Here is a 16403-nt window from a genome sequence, read left to right as displayed (position 1 = left end):
CCATATGTTCAAGTGTTTTTAATATGAAGGTGAAGAACATTCATCAAGAAAATAACACTCTTTTCAACTAATGGTGTTGGGGAAACTAAATGTCTATATGCCAAAAATTGAAGTTGAATCCTTACCACACACTGTAAATAAAAATTAATTTAAAATAGATCAAAGACCTAAATGTAAGGACTAAAACTATAAAACATTTAGGGGGAAAGCTTCAGGAAGCTGGATTGGCAATGATTTCTTAGATATGACACTAAAACCTCAGGCAACAAAATTAAAAATAGTTGAACTATATAAAAAGGTTTTTTAATCTTATGCATTAAACAATATAATCAAAGAGTAAAAAAAGCAAATTATAAAATGGGAGACAGTATTTGCAAATCATATATAAGATAAGGTATTAAAATTTAGAATATATTCTTTAGAAACTTCTATATCTTAACAAGAAAAAAAAATCAAACCTTATTAAAAAATAATTAGCAAAAGACTTGAACAGATGTTTCTCCCAAGAAGACATATAAGTAATGAAAACTACATGAAAATATGCTCAACATCAGTATTTATGAGGGAACTACAAATCAAAACTGCAATGAGGTAAGACACTATTAAGACAGCCATTAAGATGGCTACTTTCAAAATATGGAAAATAACAAGTATTATGAGTGTAAAGCCAGAAACCAGGGCTACCACTATCAAAGCAGCCCGGCTCATGCAGGTTCGCATTGGATTTGGACAGTCGGTAAAGAAACAACAGAGCCAAAAACTGATGGGCTGTCATCTTTAATTCTAGCTTGCACCCGGTGGGCAAGTAAAACACACACTGGGCTCCAAAACCCACTCACATTCAGTGCTCACAAAGCTACTGACTTATCCAAGTTTCCTAGAATCAAAGGTTTCTAGCTCACCAGACTTTATTCACCTCTGTTCCCCATCTCCTTCCTTCTCCCTGCACAAACTGCACTAACTGGCTTCTCACTCAACACTTCGCCATCTTGGTTGCCTCTCCTGGCCTCCTCCACGTGGCCTTTCTCTGCTCTCTGCTCTGCTCTCTCCTCTAATGCTAATAATCCCAGGAACCGAGAGAGCAAGCTCTCGTTCTGCCCCTATTTTATAGTGTAGAAATCCAAACCTTTAATCCAATATACAAAATAGGGAAGTCTCTAATACAAAGTCACTTATCTGGGGCATGATGGGATTGTACCACCCCACATCAAAAAGGGTGGGAAAGGCTTAATCCCAAAACCAAGCCCCAGGCTACAAGGATTCTGCCTGCCCACAGCCAGCCCCCAACACACATTAATATCACCTAGGCAATGGCCTCCACGTGGGCAGTGTCATCTTTAACAAAGTGAGCATAATACACTTTATCTGCCCAACAGTGAGTATGTGGATAAATTAGAAACCTTGTGCACTATTGGTGAGAATGTAAAATAATACAGCTTTTATGGAAAACAGTATGGTGTTTTCTCAAACAATTAAACATTGAATTATTGTATGATCTAGCAAATCTACTTCTAAGGATATACCTTCAAAGAATTAAAAGCATGGTTTTGAAGAAATATTTGTAAACCTGTGTTCATAATATTTCTGTTTACAATAGCTAAGCTATGAAAGCAACCCAAGTATCCATTGATTGATGAATGGATAAACAAAATGTGGTATATACATATTGGGCAGATAAAATATATTATGCTCACTTTGTTAAAGATGACGCTGCCCACATGGAAGCTGTCACCCAGGTGATATTAATGTGTGTTGGGGGCGGGTTGTGGGCAGGCAGAATCCTTGAGGCCTGGGGCTTGGTTTTGGGGTTAAGCCTTTCCCACTCTTTTTGATGTGGGGTGGTACAATCCCATCATATCTCTGATAAGTGACTTTGTATTAGAGACTTCCCTATTTTGTATATTGGATTAAAGGTTTGGATTTCTATACTATAAAATAGGGGCAGAATAGGAGCTTGTGCTCTTGGTTCCTGAGATTAGCCTTAGAGAGCAGAGAGCAGAGAGAGGCCATGTGGAGGAGGCCAGGAGAAGCAGCCAAGGTGGCAGAGTGTTGACTGAGAAGACAGTTTGTGCAGAGTTTGTGCAGGGAGAAGGAAGGAGATGGGGAACAGAGGTGGATAAGTCTGGTGAGCTAGAAACCTTTGATTCTAGGAAACTCGGATAAGTCAGTAGCTTTGTGAGCACTGAATGTGAGTGGGTTTTGGAGCCCAGTATGAATTTTTTACTTGCCTGCCAGGTGCAAGCTAGGATTAAAATGATGACCCATCAGTTTGTGGCTCCATTGTTTCTTTTTTTTTTTTTTTTTTATTATAATTTTATTTTTTTAATGGGGCGACATCAATAAATCAGGTGACATATATTCAAAGATCAACAAGTCCAGGTTATCTTGTCTTTCAATTATGTTGCATACCCATCACCCAAAGTCAGATTGTCCTGTCACCTTCTATCTAGTTTTCTTTGTGCCCCTCCCCCTCCCTCTTTCCCTCTCCCTTTCCCCCCTCCCCCCGTAACCACCACACTCTTATCAATGTCTCTTAGTTTCACTTTTATGTCCCACCTACGTATGGAATAATGCAGTTCCTGTTTTTTTCTGATTTACTTATTTCACTCCGTATAATGTTATCAAGATCCCACCATTTTGCTGTAAATGATCCGATGTCATCATTTCTTATGGCTGAGTAGTATTCCATAGTGTATATGTGCCACATCTTCTTTATAAAGTCGTCTATTGACGGGCTTTTTGGTTGTTTCCATGTCCTGGCCACTGTGAACAATGCTGCAATGAACATGGGGCTGCATGTGTCTTTACGTATCAATGTTTCTGAGTTTTGGGGGTATATACCCAGTAGAGGGATTGCTGGGTCATAAGGTAGTTCTATTTTCAGTTTTTTGAGGAACCACCATACTTTCTTCCATAATGGTTGTACTACTTTACATTCCCACCAACAGTGGATGAGGGTTCCTTTTTCTCCACAGCCTCTCCAACATTTGCTATTACCTGTCTTGTTAATAATAGCTAATCTAACAGGTGTGAGGTGGTATCTCATTGCAGTTTTGATTTGCATTTCTTTAATAACTAAAGAAGATGAGCATCTTTTCATATATCTGTTGGCCATTTGTACTTCCTCCTGGAAAAAGTGTCTGTTCATGTCCTCTTCCCATTTTTTTATTGGATTGTTTGTTTGTTTGTTGTTGAGTTTTATGAGTTCTTTGTATATTTTGGATATTAGGCCCTTATCTGAGCTGTTGTTTGAAAATATCATTTCCCATTTAGTTGGCTTTCTGTTTATTTTGTTATCAGTTTCTCTTGCTGAGCAAAAACTTCTTAGTCTGATGTAGTCCCATTCATTAATTTTTGCCTTCACTTCTCTTGCCATTGGAGTCAAATTCATAAAATGCTCTTTAAAACCCAGGTCCATGAGTTGAGTACCTATGTCTTCTTCTGTGTACTTTATTGTTTCAGGTCTTATGTTTAGATCTTTGATCCATTTTGAGTTAATTTTAGTACAGGGGGACAAACTGTAGTCCAGTTTCATTCTTTTGCATGTGGCTTTCCAGTTTTCCCAGCACCATTTATTGAAGAGGCTTTCTTTTCTCCATTGTATGTTCTTGGCCCCTTTATCAAAAATTATTTGACTATATATATGTGGTTTTAGTTCTGGACTTTCTATTCTGTTCCATTGGTCTGAGTGTCTATTTTTCTGCCAATACCATGTTGTTTTGATTGTCGTGGCCCTATAATATAGTTTGAAGTCAGGTATTGTAATGCCCCCAGCTTCATTCTTTTTCTTTAGGATTGCTTTGGCTATTCAGGGTTTTTTATAGTTCCATATAAATCTGATGATTTTTGCTCTATTTCTTTAAAAAATGTCATTGGAATTTTGATGGGAATTGCATTAAATTTGTATATTGCTTTGGGTAATATAGCCATCTTGATTATATTTATTCTTCCTAACCAAGAACAAGGAATATTCTTCCATCTCATTATATCTTTCTCAATTTCTCTTAACAATGGTTTATAGTTTTCATTATAAATCCTTTACATTCTTTGTTATGTTTATTCCTAAGTATTTTATTTTTTTTTAGTTGCAATTGTGAAGGGGATTATTCTTTTGAGTTCATTCTCAATTGTTTCATTGTTGGCATACAGAAAGGCTATTGACTTCTGTATGTTAACTTTGTATCCTGCGACCTTACTGTATTGGCTTATTGTTTCTAGTAGTCTTTTTGTGGATTCTTTGGGGTTTTCGATGTATAGGATCATATCATCTGCAAAAAGTGATACCTTTACTTCTTCTTTTCCGATATGGATGCCTTTTATTTCTTTGTCTTGTCTGATTGCTCTGGCTAGAACCTCTAGTACCACATTAAATAACAGTGGAGAGAGTGGACAACCCTGTCTTGTTCCTGATTTAAGGGGGAAAGCCTTCAGTTTAGTGCCATTTAATATGATGTTAGCTGATGGTTTATCATATATGGCCTTTATCATGTTGAGATATTTTCCTTCTATACCCATTTTGTTGAGAGTCTTAAACATAAAATTGTGTTGTATTTTATCGAAAGCCTTTTCTGCGTCTATTGATAAGATCATGTGGTTTTTGTTCTTTGTTTTGTTGATATGGTGTATTATGTTAACCATTTTACGTATGTTGAACCATCCTTGAGATTCTGGGATGAATCCCACTTGATCGTGATGTATTATTTTTTTAATATGTTGTTGTATTCGATTTGCTAGTATTTTGTTTAGTATTTTAGTATCTGTATTCATTAGAGATATTGGTCTGTAGTTTTCTTTTTTTTGTGCCATCCTTGCCTGGTTTTGGTATGAGGGTTATGTTGGCCTCATAAAATGTGTTTGGAAGTATTGCTTCTTCTTCAATTTTTTGGAAGTCTTTTAGTAGAATAGGAACCAAGTCTTCTTTGAATGTTTGATAAAATTCGCTGGTATAGCCGTCAGGTCCTGGACTTTTATTTTTGGGGAGGTTTTTAATGGTTTTTTCTATTTCTTCTCTACTAATAGGTCTGTTAAGGCTTTCTGCTTCTTCTTGACTCAGTCTAGGAAGGTTGTATTGTTCTAGGAATTTATCCAGTTCTTCTAGATTGTTGAATTTAGTAGCATAAAGTTTTTCATAGTATTCTACAATAATTCTTTGTATATCTACGGTGTCCGTGGTGATTTCTCCTCTTTCATTTTGGATTTTGTTTATATGAATTCTTTCTCTTTTTTCCTTGGTAAGTCTTGCCAAGGGTTTGTCAATTTTATTGATCTTTTCAAAGAACCAGCTCTTTGTTCTATTAATTTTTTCTATAGTTTTACTGTTCTCTATTTCATTTATTTCTGCTCTGATTTTTATTATCTCCTTTCTTCGGCTAGTTTTGGGTTGTTTTTGTTCTTCTTTTTCTAGTTCCTTAAGGTGTGAAGTTAAGTGGTTCACTTGGGCTGTCTCTTGTTTGTTCATACATGCCTGAAGTGATATGAACTTCCCTCTTATCACTGCTTTTGCTGCATCCCATAGATTCTGATATGTCGTATTGTCATTTTCATTAGTCTGTATATATCTTTTGATCTCTGCACTTATTTCTTCTTTGACCCATTCATTTTTAAAAGTATGTTGTTTAGTTTCCACATTTTTGTGGGATTTTTTTCCTCCTTTTTGCAGTTGAATTCTAGTTTCAAGGCTTTATGATCAGAAAATATGCTTGGTACAACTTCGATTTTTCTGAATTTGCTGATGTTGTTTTTGTGGCCCAACATATGGTCAATTCTTGAGAATGATCCATGTACACTGGAGAAAAATGTTTACTCAGTCACTTTGGGATGAAATGTCCTATAGATGTCTATCATATCCAGGTGCTCTAGTGTTTTGTTTAAGGCCACTATATCTTTGTTGATTCTCTGTTTGGATGACCAATCTAGAGCCGTCAGCGGTGTATTGAGGTCTCCAAGTATGATTGTATTTTTGTCAGTTTTTGTTTTAAGGTGAATAAGTAGCTGTCTTATATATTTTGGTGCTCCTTGGTTTGGTGCATATATATTAAGAATTGTTATGTCTTCTTGATTCAGTGTCCCCTTAGCCATTATGAAATGGCCATTTTTGTCTCTCAGTACTTTTGTTGTCTTGTAGTCAGCATTATCAGATATGAGTATTGCTACGCCTGCTTTTTTTTGGATGTTATTTGCTTGGAGTATTGTTTTCCAGCCTTTCACTTTGAATTTGTTTTTATCCTTGTTACTTAGATGCGTTTCCTATAGGCAGCATACAGTTGGATTTTCTTTTTTAATCCATTTTGCTACTCTGTGTCTTTTTATTGGTGAGTTTAATCCGTTTACATTTAGTGTAATTATTGACACTTGTGAGTTCCCTATTGCCATTTTATAGATTGCTTTCTGTTAGTTTTGTGTCTTGTTTGATCCGTCTCTTTCGTTTTTCTATCTTTTGTTTTGATTTGGTTGTATTCCATACATCTTTCCACTGTTGCTATCTTTTTTATCTCATGTGCTTCTGTGGTGGTTTTTTCAATGGTGGTTACCTTTAGGTAATGAAAAGGGTTCCTACCCTGTTCATTGTAGCGCACTATTTTGTGAGTACTTTTGCACTCCATCGTCCTTTGCTACTGTTAATCTCCATCCTCCCCCCCCTTTCTTTTTGTTGTTGTCACAGTTTAAATTTGGTTTTATTGTGTTCTTCTTGGAGCTTTTACTTGTGGCTTTATTTTTTTTTGTTCTTTGTATCTGATTGGAGAACCCCCTTTAGTAATTCCTGGAGTGGGGGTTTTCTGATGATAAATTCCCTCATCTTTTCTGTATCTGTGAATGTTTTTATTTCTCCTTCATATTTGAAGAATAGCTTTGATGGGTATAGTATTCGTGGCTGAAAGTTCCTCTCTTTCAGGACTTTAAATATTGGGGTCCACTCTCTTCTAGCTTGTAGGGTTTCTGCTGAGAAATCTGATGATAGTCTAATGGGCCTTCCTTTATATGTTGTATTCTTCTTTTCCCTGGCTGCCTTGAGAATTTTTTCTTTGCCATTGGTTTGTGTCAATTTCATTATGATGTGCCTTGGAGTAGGTTTGTTGGGGTTAAGAAAACTCGGTGTTCTGTTTGCTTCATGAATTTGAAGCTTTAGTTCTTTCCACAGGCTTGGGAAGTTCTCATCTATTATTTGTTTAAGTATGTTCTCCATTCCATTTTCTCTCTCTTCTCCCTCTGATATACCTATTATTCTTATGTTATTCTTTCTGATGGTGTCAGATAATTCTTGTTGGGCTATCTCATTTTTTTTAATTTTTGAGTCTCTTTCTTCCTCTCTCTGTTGTGCCTCAAGTTGCTTGTCTTCTATTTCACTAATCCTCTCTTCTATCTGGCCTGTTCTATTAGCCAAGCTTGTTACCTCGTTTTTCAGCTCGTGAATTGAGTTTTTCATCTCTGTTTGATTTGTTTTTATAGTTTCAATTTCCTTGGACATACATTCTTTGTGTTCATTGAGTTGTTTTCTGAGCTCCCTAAATTGCCTTTCTGTGTTTTCTTGTATATCTCTGAGTATTTTTAGGATTTCTATCTTGAATTCTCTGTCATTTAACTCCAAGGTTTCCAATATATTAAATTTTTTCTCCATAGATTTTTCCTCTTCTATCTGTGTTACCTCTCTTTCTTTTGTATCCATGATATTCAATTTTCTCTTCCTTAATGGCATCTGAGGGTGGTTTTGTTGATAGTATTAATGAGATTTAATAAAAAATAAAAAGTTAAAAAATAAAAATTGAAAAAAGTTGTGTTTTTTTTAAAAAAATTAATAATGAAATAAAGAAAAATAAAATAAAATAAAAATTTAAAAAAAGGAAATTATTCCCCCCTCCTTTTTTTTCCTCTCCTCTCCTCTCCCCTCTTTCTTGAGAAAATCTTGTGGTGAACTGTGAATTATATTGTATTTAATAGAACAAACAATGCCTGTAATGGAGGGCCTGAATTGTGGAAAAGTAATAAAGGGGCAAGAAAAAATAAATAAATAAATAAAGGGGTGGTGGTATGGGCCCACAAAAAGCAAATAATGAAAAAATTTGGATCAAGAATAAAATGATTTGCGTTTAGGTTTTGGTTGATTAAGAGTTATGATGAGAGGAGTAAGAGGGAAACAGGAAAATGGGGGGACAAATTAAAAAATTACTATTGTATTTAGTGGAACAAGAGCTTGATAAAATGGAGAGCCAGGGATGGGAGCACTGCTAGTGAGTTAAAAAGGTGAAGTAAAAACCCCCCAAAATGCCACAAACATAAGTTTGAGTCCCAGATAAAATAATTAGTTTGTTATTGAGGTTTGAATGAGAGGAGATGTAAAGGAAAAAGGAAGAAACTAATATAGAGGGAGAAAAGAAGAGAGAGAGAGAAAAAAAAGAGGGAACCACTAAAAGAAGAAAAAAGAAAAAAGAGGAGAGAGAGAGAGAGACAGAGAGAGAGAGAGTTAAGGGTTTTGGAGTGCAACCCTCATAGAGAGAAAGGAAGAGGAAAGAAAAGATAATGGGAGATGTAACACTTATGGGTAGTGTAGTTCAAGGAGAGGAGAGAGTAAGACCAGTAGGGAGTTAAACGACCAAATTGGAGGAGGAAAAAAAAAAAAGAAAAAAGAAGAAAAAACAAATCAAGGATGAAGATAAGAGAAACAAACGAACAAATATAATAAAATGGGATAGGTTATAAAGTCTGCGGATTATTCTGATTTTGAGAGGTTATCTTCTTGCTTTTTCTTTTCTCTCCCTCTTCCTGGTCAGCGACTCTGTACCCCGGGTTCTGCCCCTTTGGCACGCTCAGGTAGAGGTTTGCAGTTGATAAGTCTCTATGGCGATGTCGTGTATTGTGCTTTAGTCTCGTTGGCAGTGAGGCTCATTAGCGTTTATAGGCTCCGACAGTGAGAGAGTCCGTGTTCCTGGAGCCTTTCTCCTAGTCTTTCCTTCCTCAATTAGTAGCCTGATAATCCAGCTATGGGGTTGCTGCTGCCTCTGCCTGGATAGTAAGAGGCTCAAAGAGCGGTCAACTCCCCACTCTTATTTCCACTCAGCACAGGGCTCTGGGTAAGGCTCAGTCAGTCAGAGCTGCTAGCATAATCAGCTGGGGTTTTCGCCTACTCAAAGACCTCTGGCTCTGTCACTCTGTCCGGTAACACGGGCGGGTCTGTGCGCGCAGACCAGGATGTTAGACCGGAAGTCTTGCCCTCTGAATGAAACGCCCCGCCCGCACTGAAAAGTTCCAATGTTGGAATTGGCTCTCGCTCGTTCCTGTGTGCCGCTCTTTCAAGGCGCTGGGGCAGCCCGTGACTCCGCCCTCGGCCCACACAATGGCCCCCGACTCTGCCCCTCTGTGGGACAACAGGGGCTCCCACTCCGGAGGTGCTGGGAGGAGTCTCCTTCCCACTCTCCATGCGCACAGACCAGGATGTGAGGTCGGAGTCTCGCCCTCTGAGTGAAACCTCCCGCCCGCACTGAAAAGTTCCAGTGTTGGAATTAGCTCTTGCTTCCTCCCCGTGTGCGGCTCTCCCCGGGTGCTGGGGCGGCCCGGAGGCTTTCGGCCCACACAAAGGCCTCTGACTCTGCCTCTCTGTGGAGTAACACGGGCGCACCCTCCGGGGGCTTTGGAAGGAATCTCTCACCCACTATGCGCCTACCAGGGGATCAGGTAAAATGGCTGCTCCGCTTGTCTTTCTTTGTCTGGGTTTGGCGCGAGTGTTAGCTGTATTGCCCAGGTTGCCACAGGAACAGTTTTTCCTCGGCTTGGATCTCTATGCCACAGCCTGGTTCGGCCATTTGTGCCGCAGCCTGGATCTATTCACCCCCTTTGCCCGCCTCAGTTTCTATATTCACAGTTACCAGAGAAAGCCGCCCTGTTTAGGTTAGTGAGGAAGGCGGAGCATTTCTTACTCCCTATTTCCTTCGGGGTTTGGTTATATATTTAGCCAATTTTTCGCTCGATCATACCTTTGGGTGTATTGCGAAACATCTGGAGGCTCCAAGTATAGGTTTTTCTGTTTCTGGTTGAAGATCTTGTTGAGGTTTGGGGGAGATTCATCAGTATCGCTTCCTACTCCGCCATTACTCTCTCCATTGTTTCTTTACTGACTGTCTGAATCCAGTGCGAACCTGCATGGGCCAGGCTGCTTTGATAGCGGCCATCGCCACTGGCTTTACAATACATAATACAGAATATTATTTGGACTTAAAAAGGAAGAAAATTCTGATGCACGTTATAGCATGGATGAATCTTTTTTTTTTTTTTAAGCAAGAGAGAGAGAGACAGACAGACAAAAAGAAAGAGAGAAATGAGAAGGATGAACTTGTAGTTGCATCACTTCAGTTGTTCATTGATTTCTTCTCATGTGTGACTTGTCTGGGGGCTGCAGGCAAGCCAGTGACCCCTTGCTCAAGCCAGCTCCCTTGGGCTCAAGCCAGTGACCATGGTCATATCTCTGATTTCACTCTCAAGCTTGCGATCCTGCACTAAACCTGGTGACCTTGGGTTTCAAACTTGGGTCATCAGCATCCCGGGTTTACGGTCTACCCACTGTGCCACCACTGGTCAGGCTAGCATAGATGAATCTTGAGGACATAATGCTAAGTGAAATAGGTCAATCACAAAAGAACACGGTATGATTTTACTTATATGTGATATCTAGGCTAGTCAAATTCATAGAGACAAAGTAGAATGATGGTTGGCAGGGTTTGTTTGGGGTTAGTGGGGAAGTTGTTACTTAATGGGTATAGAGTTTCAGTTTTGTTTTTAGACATTTTTTAACTTTCACTTTTTAAGATTTTATTCATTTTAGAGAAGAGAAAGAGAGAGAGAAGGGGGGAGGAGCAGGAAGCATCAACTCCCATACGTGCTTGGCCAGGCAAGCCCAGGGGTTTGAACTGGCGACCTCAGAGTTGAAGGTCGACACTTTAACAACTGCACCACCACAGGTCAGGCTAGAGTTTCAGTTTTATAACATGAGAAGAGTTCTGAAGATTGGATGCACAACAATGTGAAAGTACTTAAAATCACTGACTTATAAACATAAAAATGATCAAGATAGAAAATTTATGTATATCTTATCATAATTGTTTTTGAAAAAAACATATCCTAGGGGACTCTAGGCAATGAAACCCTGATAGTGAGTGTTGATAGAATCCCAAAAGCTGAGGAGGAATCAGTTCAAAAGAAGTTATCTCTGACAGGAAGTAAGTAGCAGTCTGATAGGGTGATTTCTGGAAATCCCACAAAATCACTCAGGAAACAGCTTACATCTGTGTTCTCTTCTTCCAGCTTTCTCTTCCCCATGTGGGGTCAGAAACAGAAGCTATTAAGTAGAGGCAGAGGCAGATTAAGGTCGGTTGAGGCCCCAGGCACAGAAGAAAATATCTTAAACAAAATGAGAGAAACAGGGAAAATAAAAATACATGTTAACCATATTTTTAAATAAATAAAAAATATTATGTACTATTAAAGTTAAAATTGCATATATGAAATCAAACTTGGGGTCATTAGAAAAAATTGTAAAGTTGGGATTTTGCGGGGCCCTTCAGAAGTCAGGGCCCAGTGAGCCCACCGTTAAATCCTCCTCTAAACAGAGGATTTGATACAGTTAAAGGAAGCAAGCAGAACATCCTGTAAGGTATTTTCCACCGAAGAAGAAAGCAGGACGTAGCCACCAAGTGTGGACTAGCAAAAGCTTTATTCAGAGCCGTCCCAGACGAGGTTCTCTGGTCCACAAGACAGGGGCCAGAGAAGTCGCACAGCCTCCCCTGCCCAGGGGTAATTTATAGCGTCAGTAGGGTGGTGGTGGGTTGATATGACGTGGCGAAATTTCATTGGCTGACAGACAGTTGCTCTTTTTCAAAGTGCTTCTGGGCTGTTTCTTTTGGTGAGCATGGATGTGGGTGGTTCCAGACCAAAGTCCCCAAACCTGATTCCTTATGTGACCTTCCCCCATTGCCAGCCGACCTCACACATCCCATCCTCTGAATGCTTCCAGATCTGAAATAGTTCATGTAAGAGGAGGGAAAAGGTTTTAAATTGAAGTTTTGGTTTGTATAGAAGAGCTTAGAGTTTTGATATTATGCTTGACATAAAATTCCTGAATGATACTGTTCTTGTTACTGAAAGGGACCGCAAAAGCAATGGTATTGACCCCCAACTATCCAGATGTATGAAAATATAAGTCTCAGAGTGAGTCTAATCAATGAAAGAATCAAATCAATTTCTTTGTGCACATACAGAGCTACAGTCCTTTCAAAACATCAGATTCATCTCTGTTTTTCCTATCCTCTGATGTCTGTCTATAAATTCCTCCCTTCTTACGTGGCTGAGGGTTGTGAATTAATAGTTTTATTTTGACCATAAACTTGGTGATATCAGTTTCTGTAAGGAGGTAGAGAGGAAAGGCAGAACATTAAGAAGTACAGTATATCTAATTTTGTATTGCAGATTTTTCGCTATATTGTGAGATTTTGAAGTATATAGGTATTTTTTCATATTTATTATTTTAATTATTTTTGCAGTAAAATGAGCATTTTCTAGCCTGAAAAATTGAAAACAATATAAAATGAGTGTGGGAAAGGTTAATAACAGTGTGGGAAAGGTCTATAACAGCGTGGAGAGGGTTTATAAAGCCTTAAAATATATATAAATAATAAAATAAATAAAAGGTCACTACTTTGTGGATTTTTGCCTATCGCGGGGGCTCTGAAACCTAACCCCCATAATAGATGAGGGACCACTGTATCTCAGTCATAGAAATAATATTTTAAATAAGTACAAAGTATACTTTTGGGTGAGTGGTCAGAATAAAACTTTCTTCTCATTAAAAAAGTTTTTGCTGCCTATACAATTTAGTCTTCATTTTTCAAACCAATTCATTCATGTATGTATAAGGTGGACAGGTTTAGCAAATTAAAACACAGAATTCCTCATTAAATTTGAATTTTAGATCAAACAAAAATGTTGCAAATATAATAAACAATAAACACAAACAATGCATGAGAAATACACTAAAATAAACATTTTTAATGTGAAATTTAAATTTAAATGTATTATTTTTAATTTTACCTGACAGCTCTGCCTGGGCCACAATAATTTTTTTTATCTTTTAAATTATTAAATGCATGTATATGGATTGATTTGGCATTTTTATCAATTTTCTGCTTACACTTCTCTATGAACCCTTAAGTAGTGATACAGCTCAGGGGCTGGGGACAGGAAAGGAATATGCAATGAAGGAAACATAGATTGCAGCCCTAAAAGGGTGGGAAGGACCCGGAAGAAGGGGAAGTAGCAAAGGATAACATGAGATACTTGGAAGCAGGACCTGAGGAATCCAGTGAAAGTAGTTTATTTGTAAGATGAAACACACTGTAGGAACGAGAATTGAGACAAGGTATGCTATCAAGCAAGTAACCACGGAGACTAACTACAGCTGAATTTAGCAGAGGACTTCTAAAAGCTAGTGTTAATACTGTCATAATGTTTTTCTGTCTTTCCCTCAAGAGTATAAAGTCTTTTTGTTTGTTTGTTTGTTTGTTTGGTGAGGGGAAGGAAGATAGTGAGGCAGACTCCCACAGCCAACCCAACTGGGATCCACCCAGCAACCCTAACTGGGCCAATGCTCAAGAACGAGCTATTTCTAGGACCTAAAGCTGACACATTCGGACCAACCAAGCTATCCTCAACACCCAGGCCCATGCTTGAACCAATTGAGCCACTGGCTGCAGGATGGGAAGAGGGAGAGAAGTGGAAGAGAAGCAGATGATCACTTTCCTGTGTGCCCTACCAGGAAGTCCATACGACGGGCCAACGCTCTGTCCTCTGAGCCATTGGCAGGGCTTCTTTTTATATATATTTAAATTTTGGACAGAGTAGAGGAGAATTAAGTGTGGGTAGGGGTAGAGCAGGAAGCATCAACTCTTAGTTGCTTCCCATATGTGCCTTGACTGAGCAAGCACAAGGCCTTGAATCGGTGACCTCAGCATTCCAAGTCGTTGCTACATCCACTGTGCCACCACAGGTCAGGGAAGAGTATAAAGTTTTTATTAAACTTAACCTGTGGCCTAAGAGGAAAAGTTTGCTGCTTTGTCCCAGTGACTCTTGTTTTATAAGGGAGAAATTTCCAGGTTGAACTTTATGTAAAGACTGCTGTTTATCCTCACCCACCCACCACTTGCAACATAAAAGAAACTTCATAAACTCTCCTATCCTGCTCTCAAACTTTCATATCTGATGAGGTTGGTAAAGTGCCTTCTAGTGGGTGTGATTTACCACTGTGTTTGCAACTCTCTAGAGTTGTGGGCTCTCATGCAAACCCACACTCTGCTTTCATCAACTTGTTAAAAACTTTAGCTGAATTTTTTTATAACAGCTTCTATGAGTTGTTATTTATTACCCTAGGTAAGCAAGTTTTCAAGTCCTGTCTCTCCTTGATGGTCTCTTTGTTTCCTTAGTTTGCAGTTTAGTTGACACCCTGTGACCTCAGAGTTCTGACGAGTTTAAGAAAAGTTATGGGCCCTGGCCGGTTGGCTCAGTGGTAGAGTGTCGGCCTGGCATGCAGAAGTCCCGGGTTCGATTCCCAGCCAGGGCACACAGGAGAAGCGCCCATCTGCTTCTCCACCCCTCCCCCTCTCCTTCCTCTCTGTCTCTCTCTTCCCCTCCTGCAGCCAAGGCTCCATTGGAGCAAAGATGGCCTGGGCGCTGGGGATGGCTCTGTGGCCTCTGCCTCAGGCGCTAGAGTGGCTCTGGTCACAACATAGCGACCCCCCCCATGGGCAGAGCATCGCCCCCTGGTGGGCGTGCCAGGTGGATCCCGGTCGGGCGCATGCGGGAGTCTGTCTGACTGTCTCTCCCTGTTTCCAGCTTCAGAAAAATACAAAAAAAAAAAAAAAGTTATGAACATGCAAATTATCTAGCTTTACTTTGTTGTAAAAGCAAGAATGATGTCCTGTCTAGTTTTCTACATGCTGAGTGAACCTGAGTCTTCCCTTCATGTGGCAGTGCACTCTGGAGCTCCAGCCATGCAACCCTTACACATTGACGGGTTGGCTCAACTAGAGAGGAATAAATGTCAGCCACTCTTTGGAGTCATGACTGGAATAAGAGAAAAGAACTAACTCATCCAATACTGATTTGCATCAGGGTTAGCACCTGTAATTTCCAAAGTAACTGGCTACAGTTGAGTGCTTAAGACAGTCAATGCCAATTGTGCTTCAGTGTGGTCTCAGCTGATAGGTTCTGACACATCCTACAGTTACAGATATAAGAAGTGGGGCTGGTCTTTTCTATGGTGAAAATGCTGAGGAAGCCACATAGAGGAGATGCAAGATTTCCCCATAATATAATATCATCACCAAATGCTTAGAATGCATCCCTTAATCCTGCCAGCAGAGAAGCTGCTGACCCTCCAGCCATGCATCTAACACAACCACTAGCAACATCAGAATTCCTCCCAAGTGTCTGACATACAGCCCTGCCAGATTGTGGGGCATTGCCCCAGAGTGTGATAGGTGAAAGGGTAGCTAAACAGCTGATATTGCTTCTGCATCTGTGATATCCTTTCCTAGTAAATGTTGTCTAAAAAAAAAAAACCAATGGGATTTCACTGTTTGACCATTAGTTCTTATATGTGTTCAGTAGATTGAATACAATAAGCAACAGGGAGACTTCCAGTTTTGGCCATTGACCTGTGGCTTATATCATAAAAAACACCCTACGAACAAAATTATAATAAAATTAGGACAAAATTCTAAAACAACTAAGAAGACAAAACTTGAAGGATGCCAAATGATCATGACTTTATGTGCCTGCAAGAAAATAAGTAATAACCTCTTTGTTGAAAGATATCATTTATAACCTTGATTGTTTTTATATGCAATACCTGGCATTTAATAAAAAATTATGAAGCAGCCTAAAAAACAAATAAATAAACAAAAACCAAATGGTAAAACACCAATGAACAATTCGAAGACTTCAGACACCAGTAATATCAAACAGGAAATTTAAAATAAAAATAATTGGCCCTGGCCGGTTGGCTCAGCGGTAGAGCGTCGGCCTAGCGTGCGGAGGACCCGGGTTCGATTCCCGGCCAGGGCACACAGGAGAAGCGCCCATTTGCTTCTCCACCCCTCCACCGTGCTTTCCTCTCTGTCTCTCTCTTCCCCTCCTGCAGCCAAGGCTCCATTGGAGCAAAGATGGCCCGGGCGCTGGGGATGGCTCTGTGGCCTCTGCCTCAGGCGCTAGAGTGGCTCTGGTCGCAATATGGCGACACCCAGGATGGGCAGAGCATCGCCCCCTGGTGGGCGTGCCGGGTGGATCCCGGTCGGGCGCATGCGGGAGTCTGTCTGACTGTCTCTCCCCGTTTCTAGCTTCAGAAAAATGAAAAAAAAAAAAAAAAA

This window comes from Saccopteryx bilineata, chromosome 1, assembly GCF_036850765.1.
Source record: "Saccopteryx bilineata isolate mSacBil1 chromosome 1, mSacBil1_pri_phased_curated, whole genome shotgun sequence".
In the NCBI taxonomy this organism is placed as follows: Eukaryota; Metazoa; Chordata; class Mammalia; order Chiroptera; family Emballonuridae; genus Saccopteryx; species Saccopteryx bilineata.
Note: the sequence above shows the minus strand (reverse complement) of the source record.